General features: G+C 40.4%; 1 pseudogene; it reads right to left on the bottom strand.

Annotated features, from left to right (window-relative positions):
* Positions 1-3,493: 3,493 nt before the first annotated feature.
* On the bottom strand, positions 3,494-5,374 carry LOC103220068 (succinate dehydrogenase [ubiquinone] iron-sulfur subunit, mitochondrial pseudogene; annotated as a pseudogene).
* Between the last annotated feature and the right edge of the window lie 5,526 nt (positions 5,375-10,900).

The raw sequence follows: 10,900 nt of genomic DNA, 5'->3' as shown, positions 1-10,900 counted from the left end.
CAGCCAGAGAGGGAGGGAGTTGCAACAATGGAGGGAGGTACTACAACAATAGCTGCTGCCTCATTGCCTGTTTTTTTTTTTTTTTTTTTTTTTTTTTTTTCCTGAGATGGAGTCTCCCTTTCTCCCCTAGGCTGAAGTACAGTGGCATGATCACTGCTCACTGCAGACTTGACCTCCCAGGCTCAAGTGATCCTCCCACCTCAGCCTCCTGAGTAGCTGGAGCTACAGGTGTATACCACTATGCCCCGCTAGTTTAAAAACTTTTTTGTAGTGACTGGGTTTCACTATGTTGACTGGGTGGTCTCCAACTCCTGGGCTCAAATGTTCCTCCCATCTCAGCCTTCCCAAGTGCCTTTGTCTTCACCTCTGTGATTAGAAGCAGCAGTAGGTCATCAGAGCACAGATCCCTGATAGCTGAAGGACAAGGTCCTTTTTGCCCACCCTTGGCTCCCACAGGCTGTTTGTATCTGCTACAGGAACACATGCACAGCTGTCTGTCATGGGGTAGGAGTGGGAATTAATCACTGCTACTGTGCTAAGAGCTAAAATTGACTGAAATTAACTACCTATTAGGGTCCAGACCTTTTCCTAGAAGTTGCAATCTTTCAGTAGACTCCAGAGTTCTAAAATAGTTACATCAGACAGATGCTGCCAGTGTAATTGTTGTCTAGGTGGAGAGACAGATTCTTGGTGCTTCCCTGAATCCTGAGTTAATTTTTGCATATGGTGTGAGGTAAAGGTCCAACTTCATTTCTTTTGCATGTGGATATCCTGTTTTCCCAAAACACCATTGAAGAGACTGTGCTTTTCCCATTGAATAGTCTTGACAGCCTTGTCAAAAACCAAATAGATATGAAGATTTATTTTGACTTTATTGCATTGATTTATATCTCTGTCCTTATGCCAATACCACAATGTTTTGATGACTGTGGTTTTGTAGTAAGACTTTGAAATTGGGAAGTGTGAGTCCTTCAACTTTGTTCTTTTACAAAATTGTTTTGACTCTTTGGGGTCTCTTAAAATTCCATATGAGTTTTGGGAAAGGGTTTTCCGGTTCTGAGAAAACAAAACAGTAAAAGAAAAAGATGCCATTGGAATTTTGGTAGGGATTGCATTAAATCTGTATATCACTTTGGGCATTACTGTTATCTTAACAATATTGAGTTTTCCAATGTATGAGGTGGGATCTTTTTCTATTTATTTATGTCTTCTTTAATTTTCTTCAGCAATGTTTTGTTTTTTTTTTAGTAAATAAGTTTTGTCCCTTTTTAGTTAAATTTATTTCTAAGTATCTTCTTTTTGATTTTTAAAATGGAATTGTTTTCTAAATTTCCTTTTTGAATTGTTCATTGCTAGTGTATAGAAATACAACTAATTTTTGTGTGCTGATTTTGTATTCTACAACTTCGCTGAATTCACTTGTTAGCTCTATTGTATATGTGTATGTGTGTGTGAACACACGTGTGTATTTTTTAGGTTCTTTAGTGTATAAGATCATGTCATCTGTTTATAAAGATAATTTTACTTCTTCTTTTCCAATATGTCTTTTACTTCATTTTCTTGCCTACTTGTTCTAGCTAGGACTTCCAGTCCTATGTTTAATAGAAGTGGCAAAAGTGGGCATCCTTGTCTTGTTCTTGTTCTCAGTGTAAAGATTTTCAGTCTTTCACCATTGAGTGTGATGTTTTCTGTGGGTTTTTTGTGGATGGCCTTTATCATGTTGAAGAAGTTCCCCTCTATTCCTATTTTATTGAGTGTATTTATCATGAGAGAGTGCTGAATTTTGTCAAATGCTTTTTCTGCATCAATTGAGATTATCATGTGGGATTTTCTCTTTTATTATTCATTTATTTATTTATTTTTGGAGACAGAGTCTCACTCTCTCACTCTGTCACCCAGGCTGGAGTGCAGTGGCGCGATCTTGGCTCACTGCAACCTCTGCCTCCTGGGTTCAAGTGATTCTCCTGCCTCAGCATCCTGAATAGTTGAGACTACAGACATGCGCCACCATGCCAGGTTAATTTTTGTATTTTTTGGTAGAGACGGGGTTTCACTGTGTTGGCCAGGCTGATCTTTCATTCTTTTAATGTGGTGTATTTCACTGATTAATTTCCATATATTAAACCAACCTTCCATTCCTGGGATAAATCCTACTTGGTCATGGGTATAATTCTTTTAATGTGCTGCTGGATTCGGTTTGCTAGTATTTTGTTGATGATATTTGCATATATGTTCACAAGTGATATTGTTCTGTAGTTCTTTTTTCTCATAGTGTGTTTGTGTGGCTTTGGGATATTGTCCAAAAAATCAGTAAAAAAAATCAATTGGTGTTCTAAAACCATCTTTTCAAAGAACTCAAGTAAAAGACATAAAAGTCTATTCAGAAAATAGTAACAGGCTGGGCATGGTGACTCACGACTGTAATCCCAGCACTTTGGGAGTCTGAGGCCGGCAGATCACTTGAGGTCAGGAGTTTGACACCAGCCTGGGCAACACGGTGAAACCCCATCTCTAAACCCCATATTTAAAAATACAAAAATTAGCCAGGCGTGGTGGCACGTGCCTGTAGTCCCAGCGATTTGGGAGGCTGAGGCAGGAGAATTGCTTGAACCCAGGAGGCAGAGGTTGCAGCGAGCCAAGATTGCGCCACTGCACTCCAGCATGGGTGACAGAGCAAGACTCCAACTAAAAACAAAAACAAAAACAAGTAACAGTGAGAAAACAATTTTGTATAACAACAAAATTGTTCTCAGAGGAAAATTTATATTACTAAATATTTGTATTAGAAAGCAAAAAATACCAAAAACAAATGAATGAAGTATTCACCTTGTAGAAGTTCAGATTCTTTGTTTGCAAAAGCAGAAATCAACTCAGACAAAATAAAACATAAATTTTTGGTTCAGTTCATAGAACTGAAAGAGAAAGCTGAAAAGTTAGGCCCCAAAAGGGCAGGAACCAGGATGACTCTGGAGAACCAGGTAACAGAAAGCAATGAAACAGCTACATGATGAATCAGCTACCAGATGAATCAGCTACAGCTGTTTTCAGTCTTTTCTTAAGATTCAGTTGCTATGGAGAGAGCATCCAACTATCCTAAGTTAGGTTTCACATCTATTTTTAATCTAAAAATATTCAGTGCATCTTAATTGATTGTCTTTCCAATCATTATCCAATAAAGAATGTTACTTCCCTAAGAAAAATTAAGGTAATATTATGAAGAAGGGGTAACGGATGTGAGGTGGCAAAAACAACAAATTGTTCCTTAGAAGCTAGATTTTTATTACTTTGTTCACTACATCATCATTTATTTATAGCACCAAAAAGTTATGTTTTCAATATTAATTGAATGGTTAAATAAAATATAGCACATTTAAGATAGTTTATGATGCAACCATTAGTTATGTTTTAAATCAATATTTAAAGATGGAAAAATCATTATGGAAAAATAGATCAAATCTGTATATCATCTATGAATTAAATTTCATTTAAAAGGTTTTTTATTTCTTAAAATTTTTATTATACATGCTGTATTCATGGAAAACCAAGATCTTTAAAGGAACTCAAATTAGATATAAATTATGTTCAGCTCTGAGCTGGTTTTAAGTCATGTTTAGCATGGAAACAGTTAAACTGAAGCTTTCTTCTCCTTATAGGTTGCCATCATTTTCTTGACTTCTGCAATAGCTTTCCCTGGATTCAGACCCTTAGGACAGGTCCTTGTGCAGTTCATGATGGTGTGGCAGCGGTGTAGAGAGAACGGGTCCTGCGGCTTGGCCAGGTGCTCCTCAGTCAAATCGTCTCTGGAGTCAATCATCCAGCGATAGGCCTGCATAAGAACTGCAGGCCCCAGATAATTGTCTCCGTTCCACCAGTAGCTGGGGCAGCTGGTGCTACAGCAAGCACAGAGAATGCACCCGTAGAGCCCGTCCAGTTTCTCACGCTCTTCTATGGACTGCAGATACTGCTGCTTGCCTTCCTGAGAGTCATCCTTCTTCTTCAAATAAGGCTCAATGGATTTGTACTGTGCATAGAAGTTGCTCAAATCGGGAACAAAATCCTTTATCACATACATATGCGGAAGAGGGTAGATTTTTGAGACCTTATTGAGGTTGGTGTCAATCCTTCGGGTGCAAGCTAGAGTGTTGCCTCCATTGATGTTTATTGCACAAGAGCCACAGATGCCTTCTCTGCATGATCTTTGGAAGGTCAAAGTAGAGTCAATTTCATTCTTAATCTTGATTAAAGCATCCAGTACCATGGGGCCACATTTATTAAGGTCAACTTCGTAAGTCTGCATATGAGGTTTGTCTCCAGCCTTGTCTGGGTCCCATCGATAGATGGCAAATGTCTTCATACGGGCAGCTGCGGCTGCGGCTGCGGCTGTTTGGGCTCTTCGGGAGGCCTGCAGGCAGGCTCCGCCAAGGATTGTGGCCGGTAACCAGCGCCTCAAGGAGAGTGAGACCACCGCCGCCATCTTGGTTCCTCATTTAAAAGTTTTATTGGTGCATAAAACCAACACCAACACCTGAAGAAAATGCATCAAAATGTGGGCCAGGCGCGATGGCTCACGCCTGTAATCCCAGCACTTTGGGAGGCCGAGACGGGCGGATCACAAGGTCAGGAGATCGAGACCATACTAGCTAACACGGTGAAACCCCGTCTCTACTAAAAAATACAAAAACCTAGCCGGGCGAGGTGGCGGGCGCCTGTAGTCCCAGCTACTCGGGAGGCTGAGGCAGGAGAATGGTGGGAACCTGGGAGGCAGAACTTGCAGTGAGCTGAGATCCGGCCACTGCACTCCAGCCTGGGTCACAGAGCAAACCAACACTCCACTTCAAAAAAAAAAAAAAAAAAAAAAAAAAAGAAAAAAAAAGAAAATGCATCAAAATGTGAATAGTAGAATCGTAGCTTGTTTTTTTTTTCTGTTTCGCCATATATGCGTGCATAAAGAATGTAGATATATTTTTTTATATATATATCCCCCCCACACACACGTTGTAATGGGTTGAATTATGACCCCTAAAAATATCTCTCCATGTCCTAATACCCACGCTCCTGAATAGTGTCTTTGTAGATATAATTGAGTTAATGATCTTGAGATGAGCTCATCTTAGATTATCTGGATGGGTCCTAAATTTAACGATCCTTGTGTAGGAGACAGAAGAGAAGACACAGACACAGAGAAAGCCATGGCCATGTGAAGACGGATACCGAGATTGGAGTTATGTAGCTACAAGCCAAGGAACTTCTGGAGTCACCAAAAGCTGGAAGAAGCAAGAAAAATTCTCTCTAGGGCCCTTGGAGGGAGGGTAGCACTGCTGACATCTTGAGTTCAGCCTTTTTTCTCCAGAACTGACAGAGAATAAATCTGTGTTGTTACCTAGTTTGTGGTAATTTGTCCCAGCATCCCTACAAAACATATATATATATACACACACACACACGCACACAAATAAACAGCAGCCTTTCTACGTGTTACACAAGATGTGTTTTCCCCAATTTTCCATATTTTTCCACAATAAAGAAAATAATATATTGTTTTAAAAGTTGGATATAAAGAAGTTTAGCAAATTTAATATCAGACAAAATAAAACTTAAGGAAAAAAATCAGTGGCCTATATTCTCCTAGGGCCCCTCCCTGTGAGAAGCCAGCCTCTGTGACTCGGGGAACCCCCTCCAGTTGCGTCTCCTGTTCGCTGCTTTGCGACTTCGTTCGGGTTCCTGTTTCTCTTCTTCCCAGCTCTTGGCTTCGCTTCGTTTGGCTGGGGTTGACTGGAACTTCGGTTTCTCTCCTTCGACTGCGGCAGCCTGGGTTCCTGCCCTGCCTGACCCTGGCACTCTGCGTCCTGGCTTCTCCCTTGTCTGGGCAGGGGGAATTGCACATTTACAGAGAGGGGCGATCACCTCCTTTTCAGGTGCCCACAGCACGCATAGAGGGATAGTGGGTAAACCCGACGGTAACACGCCTGCACCACCTGTGAATTCCGAAAACAAACGCAAGGTAGGGCTTGTTTCCTACGCCAGGTGATTTCCTTTCGTTGGTAGGGTGGGGTGGTGGGAAGGCCAGGCGCTGAAAACTCAGGCCGCCTTATTTTCGGAAACCCAGAAGTAGAAAGTGGACCTTGGTGTCCTCGGTGTTCTCGTTGCCCGGTCTCCCCAGATGCCCCCAAGAAAGCAGGTGCCGTTTAACCGGGCGGATCCTGGAGCGCGCGTAGCTCGGCTGGGAGGTCCCGCCTGGCGGAGACCCCTCTCAATAGCACCCTCAGCATCCCAAGCCGGCTTACGCCCGAGCCGCCAAGACACCACTAGGTGGCGCCAAAGCGCAGCCGGGACCTGGTGGGTTGGGGCGCTCAGCCTCAGGACTAGCGAAGTCTAAAAGACCGTGAGTCTGATGCAGCGTGGGTCTCTGGGAAGCGGCTGTGCCCTTTGTCCACTGTACCCTCTCCCGGGGGTTGAAACTGCCCTGAATGGGGTATGAAAATCCCCTCAGCTAGAGATGTGAGATCGTCACGTGCACATTTCCGGAACATACGGAATCAATAAGCCTTGCAGAAGTCAGCCCAAGGTAGCCACGCGAACAATGAAGGTTGTCAAAGGACTGGAGGAGATCGGTCAGCCTCACGTTTCCTCAGATCCTAGAGTTGCTCGCGAGAATATGCAAAGATTTCCCTTTGCCCAAGAGGGGCACTCAGGTGGGTGGGAGAGTGGAAGTGGCCTTTAGGTCCGGTGGAGAAATGCATGTGCCAAGAACTAGGAAACGTGGGAAACAGGTCACCAAGCTAATGTCTGCAAAGTTTGTGGAAGGCAACAAAGGCTGGGAGGGGAAGATGACGTACATCTCAATGGATACTAAAGTGGAAAGGTGATGACCCCAGAACATTCAGATGACCCTCCCTTAATGCTACAAAAGTACCCCCACGACTTAGATCCAACCTCCTGGGAAAAGGTGGAAAACGGGTAACACTAATTGGGAAAATCCCGGAAAAAAATTACTGAGTTTACATGGAGATGACTAACATTAGGTGTATGTGTGTGGTTGGTGGTTTGTTGTAGTTTTTATTTTTTTTTAATTATTTTTTAAAATTTCTGTGGGTACATGCATTAGGAGTAATGGATATTCAAAATAGAGGAAAAATGTATAATAGAAAATTATATTACATTTTCTAACCGAACTTGAACCTGTGGCCTGTGAAAAGCGTATCAGCTACAGATAGTCATAAAAATGGACTGCATATAAGAAACTGTAATAAATTTCCAAAAGCAGAAGTGATATAGACCACATCCTCTAGCCACATTGTAACCAGTGAATATCTCAAAACAATATGAAAACCCAGCCACCTGAAAATCAAAAAAGAGGGAAAATTATCCAATAACACGAGAGTCATAGAGAAAGCAAGATGTATACATCTGGTTCTTTAAAGAAAAAATGAATAAGAAACTGCAACATTTTAAGTGTGAGATACATGACAAAGCTGTGTTTTCAGATATAATTTCACAGCTTTAAGAGTTTTTGTTAGCTGAGAATTAAACTATTAATTATTAGTTAATATAATTATAATAATTCTATTATATTATTGTAAATATAAATTTATAATATAAATATATAAATATAATAATAAAATAAAATATTTATAAATATTATAAATATATAATAATTATATATTTATATAATGTAGTATATATTAATAAATTAATATTAGACTTTGAATTTTAGAAAAATAAAAAAGCCCTTAAGAAGAGAGTAAAGGCATAACTATGAAAATAACTTAAAAAAGAACAGAGTTAGCTATTTTTAAAAACTAAAAGACAAATTTCACTAGAAGAAAATGCAAAATACCAACCCCTTATTTACCTTATCCTGCAGGAAGCACTTAGCCATCTGTCTCAGTAGAGGGTCTTACTCCCTTCGCTTTGCCCACTGTATCCTTTTAAAAAAGAGTCAGAATGCACCGTTCCTCATAGGTTAGAGCTCATGCCCACTAGATTTAAAGGTGACCTTGAAATCCTGCAGGTTCCATACCTACATATTCTAGATAAGATAGGGAACAGTCCTCCTTTAGGATAAAATTTGCGTAAGGATGAAATGAGTTACTATAACCAACTGGAACATGCTTCTCCTTTTGTGTCAGTGTATGTGTGTGTATATGGATGTGTGCTCACAAGTGAGTGTGTGTTGTATTCTTTTAATCCTGGAATGACACTAAATTGTTGCATCTAGATCATTTCTAGGCATCCAATCCCAACACAGAAGCAGATTTTTTTGTGTGTTCCATGACATGCATTATAAACCAAGAATTTTGATTAGTTCAAATTTTGCACCCAATGTAAAAAAAAAAAAGGAAAAGTCTCCCAGAAAGGAACTAGCTTGATTTCCTTGTTCACCTATGATATGGTTAGGGTTTAGGTCCCCACCCAAATATCATTTTGAATTGTAATCCCCATAATCCCTATGTGTCAAGGGAGAGGCCAGGTGGAGGTAATTGAATCATGGAAGTGGATTGCCCCATGGTGTTCTCATGATAGTGAGTTCTCAGGAGATCTAATGGTTTTATAAGAGGCTCTTCCCCCTTCGCTCGGCACTTCTCCTTCCTGCCATCTTGTGAAGGTCCTTGTTTCCTCTTCACCTTACACCATGATGGTAAGTTTCCTGAGTTCTCCCCAGCCATGCTGAACTGTGAGTCAATTAAACCTCTTTTCTTTATAAATTACTCAGTCTCAGGCAGTTCTTTATAGCAGTATGAAAACAGACTAATACAACCTATATCAATCATTTGTTATTAACCAAGAATCATATGCCAGGAACTCAGTGCCAAACAATCACTGTCTCATTTAACCTCTCATCGTGAGAGAGGTAGTATTATTATTGCCACTTAATAGACAGTGCTCGCAAAGGGGTAACAGTGACTTGACCAGCATCAAACAGCTAGTCCAATGCTGAGTCAGGAGTATAAGTGAAGTTTGGAGTATAAATGAAGTTAGAATAGCTCCAAAGACACTGGTCTTATCGTTATGCTATAATCGCTCATGCTTTAAAAATGTTTTGTCTATTCTTGTTTAATGCATATGCAAAATACGATGTATGCTTGCCTTGGTCTTTTTTTTTTTTTTTTTTTTTGGCCCTACGATAGACCTGAATGAAGCAGGAGCCCTAGCAAAACCCAAGAGCATGGGCACCATGTTGTAATCTGACCACCACAAGGTGGCAGCAGAATCTAAAGGTTTTCCACTGATGTACAGTCCAGAGGAGCCTTGCCTTTCATGTATCTGCACAGGTAGGGGAGGTCTCCCTGTTCTCAAAATCCTTTGGTCTGTAGTCTGGCTTCAGAGTCACCTTTGCATCATTCCACCACACTGCCTCTCAACAAAATGAACAACACAGCACTGGCTTTCATTAAGACACCACTGTTGTTAATACACAGTGAATTTTCTGTACTTGAGTCCCATTTCAGATATAAATTATTTAAGCAACTACTCTATATACTGAATGTTTAGAAATTTAGTTATTTTGTTTTACAAAGGTTTATTTTGATTTATGAATAATATAATAGTATAAAGGTTTCCTGAGTTACCGCTTCATCTTTTTTTGTTTTGTTTTTGTTTTGGAGATGAGTCTCATTCTGTCACCCAGGCAGGAGTACAGTGGTGTGATCTCAGCTCACAGCAACCTCTGAATCCTGGGGTTCAAGCGATTCTCATGCCTCAGCCTCCCGAATAGCTGGGACTACAGGCGTGCACCAGCATGCCTGGCTAATTTTTGTATTTTTAATAGAGACAGGGTTTCGCCATGTTGACCAGGCTGGTCTTGAACTTCTAACCTCAAGTGATCTGCCTGCCTCGCCTCCCAAAGTGCTAGGATTACAATCATGAGCCACTGCCCCTGGTCATCATTTTTAATTTGAGAAAAATATTTGCAAATCAAATATCTGATGAAGAACTTGATTCTACCAGCCTAGGCAATGTCAGACCCTGTCTCTGCAATAAGTTAAAACATTATCTGGGCATGGTGGCATGTGGTTGTAGTCCCAGCCACTCTGAACGCTGAGGTGGGAGGATCATTTGAGTTTAGAAGTCTGAAGCTGCAGTGAGCCATGATTGCACCACTGCCCACTGCATTCCAGCCTGGGCAACAGTGCAAGACTCTGTCTCAAAAAAAATTAAAAAATGGGCAAAAGATCTGAATGAACATTCCCCCAAGCAAATTTAATAATGAGCACATCATGATGCCCAACATCATCAGGGAAATGCAAATCCAAACCATAGTGAAACACCACTTCGCCCCACTGGGATAAAATGAAAGTCAGATAATAATAAGGGTTGGTGAAGATATGGAAAAACTGGAATCCTCATGCACCGCTGGTGGGAATATAAAATGGGACTACTTCTTTGGAAAACAGCCTGTCAGTTCCTCAGTTCTTCAAGTGTTAAACGTAGAGTTACTACTTGACCTGGCAATTGTGCTTCTGTGTATGTACCTAAGAAAAATGAAAACATATGTCAACACAAAAAATTGTACATAAATTTTTGTAGCAACATTATTCATAATAATCAAAAGGCAGAAACAACTCAAATGCCCATCATGAACAAATGAATAAGTACTTTGTAGTATATTTATATAATGGAACATTATTCAGCCATAAAAAGGAATGGAGTACTGACACAACTTGGTGAAACTTAGAAACATTATTAAGTGGCAGAAGCCAAAATGTTGCATATCATATCATCTTATTTACATGAAATGTCCAGACTAGAGAAATATATAGAGACAGAAAGTGGATTAGTGGTTGCTTAAGGGTGGATAGGGAAAAGGTATGAGATTTCTTTTCGAGGTGATGAAAATGTTTTAAAATTAATTGTAGTGATGGTTGCACAACTTTGTGAATATACTAAAAAACATACACTT

The sequence above is a fragment of the Chlorocebus sabaeus genome, chromosome 14, assembly GCF_047675955.1.
Source record: "Chlorocebus sabaeus isolate Y175 chromosome 14, mChlSab1.0.hap1, whole genome shotgun sequence".
NCBI classification, from domain to species: Eukaryota; Metazoa; Chordata; class Mammalia; order Primates; family Cercopithecidae; genus Chlorocebus; species Chlorocebus sabaeus.
This window is presented reverse-complemented; position numbering and strand designations above follow the sequence as displayed.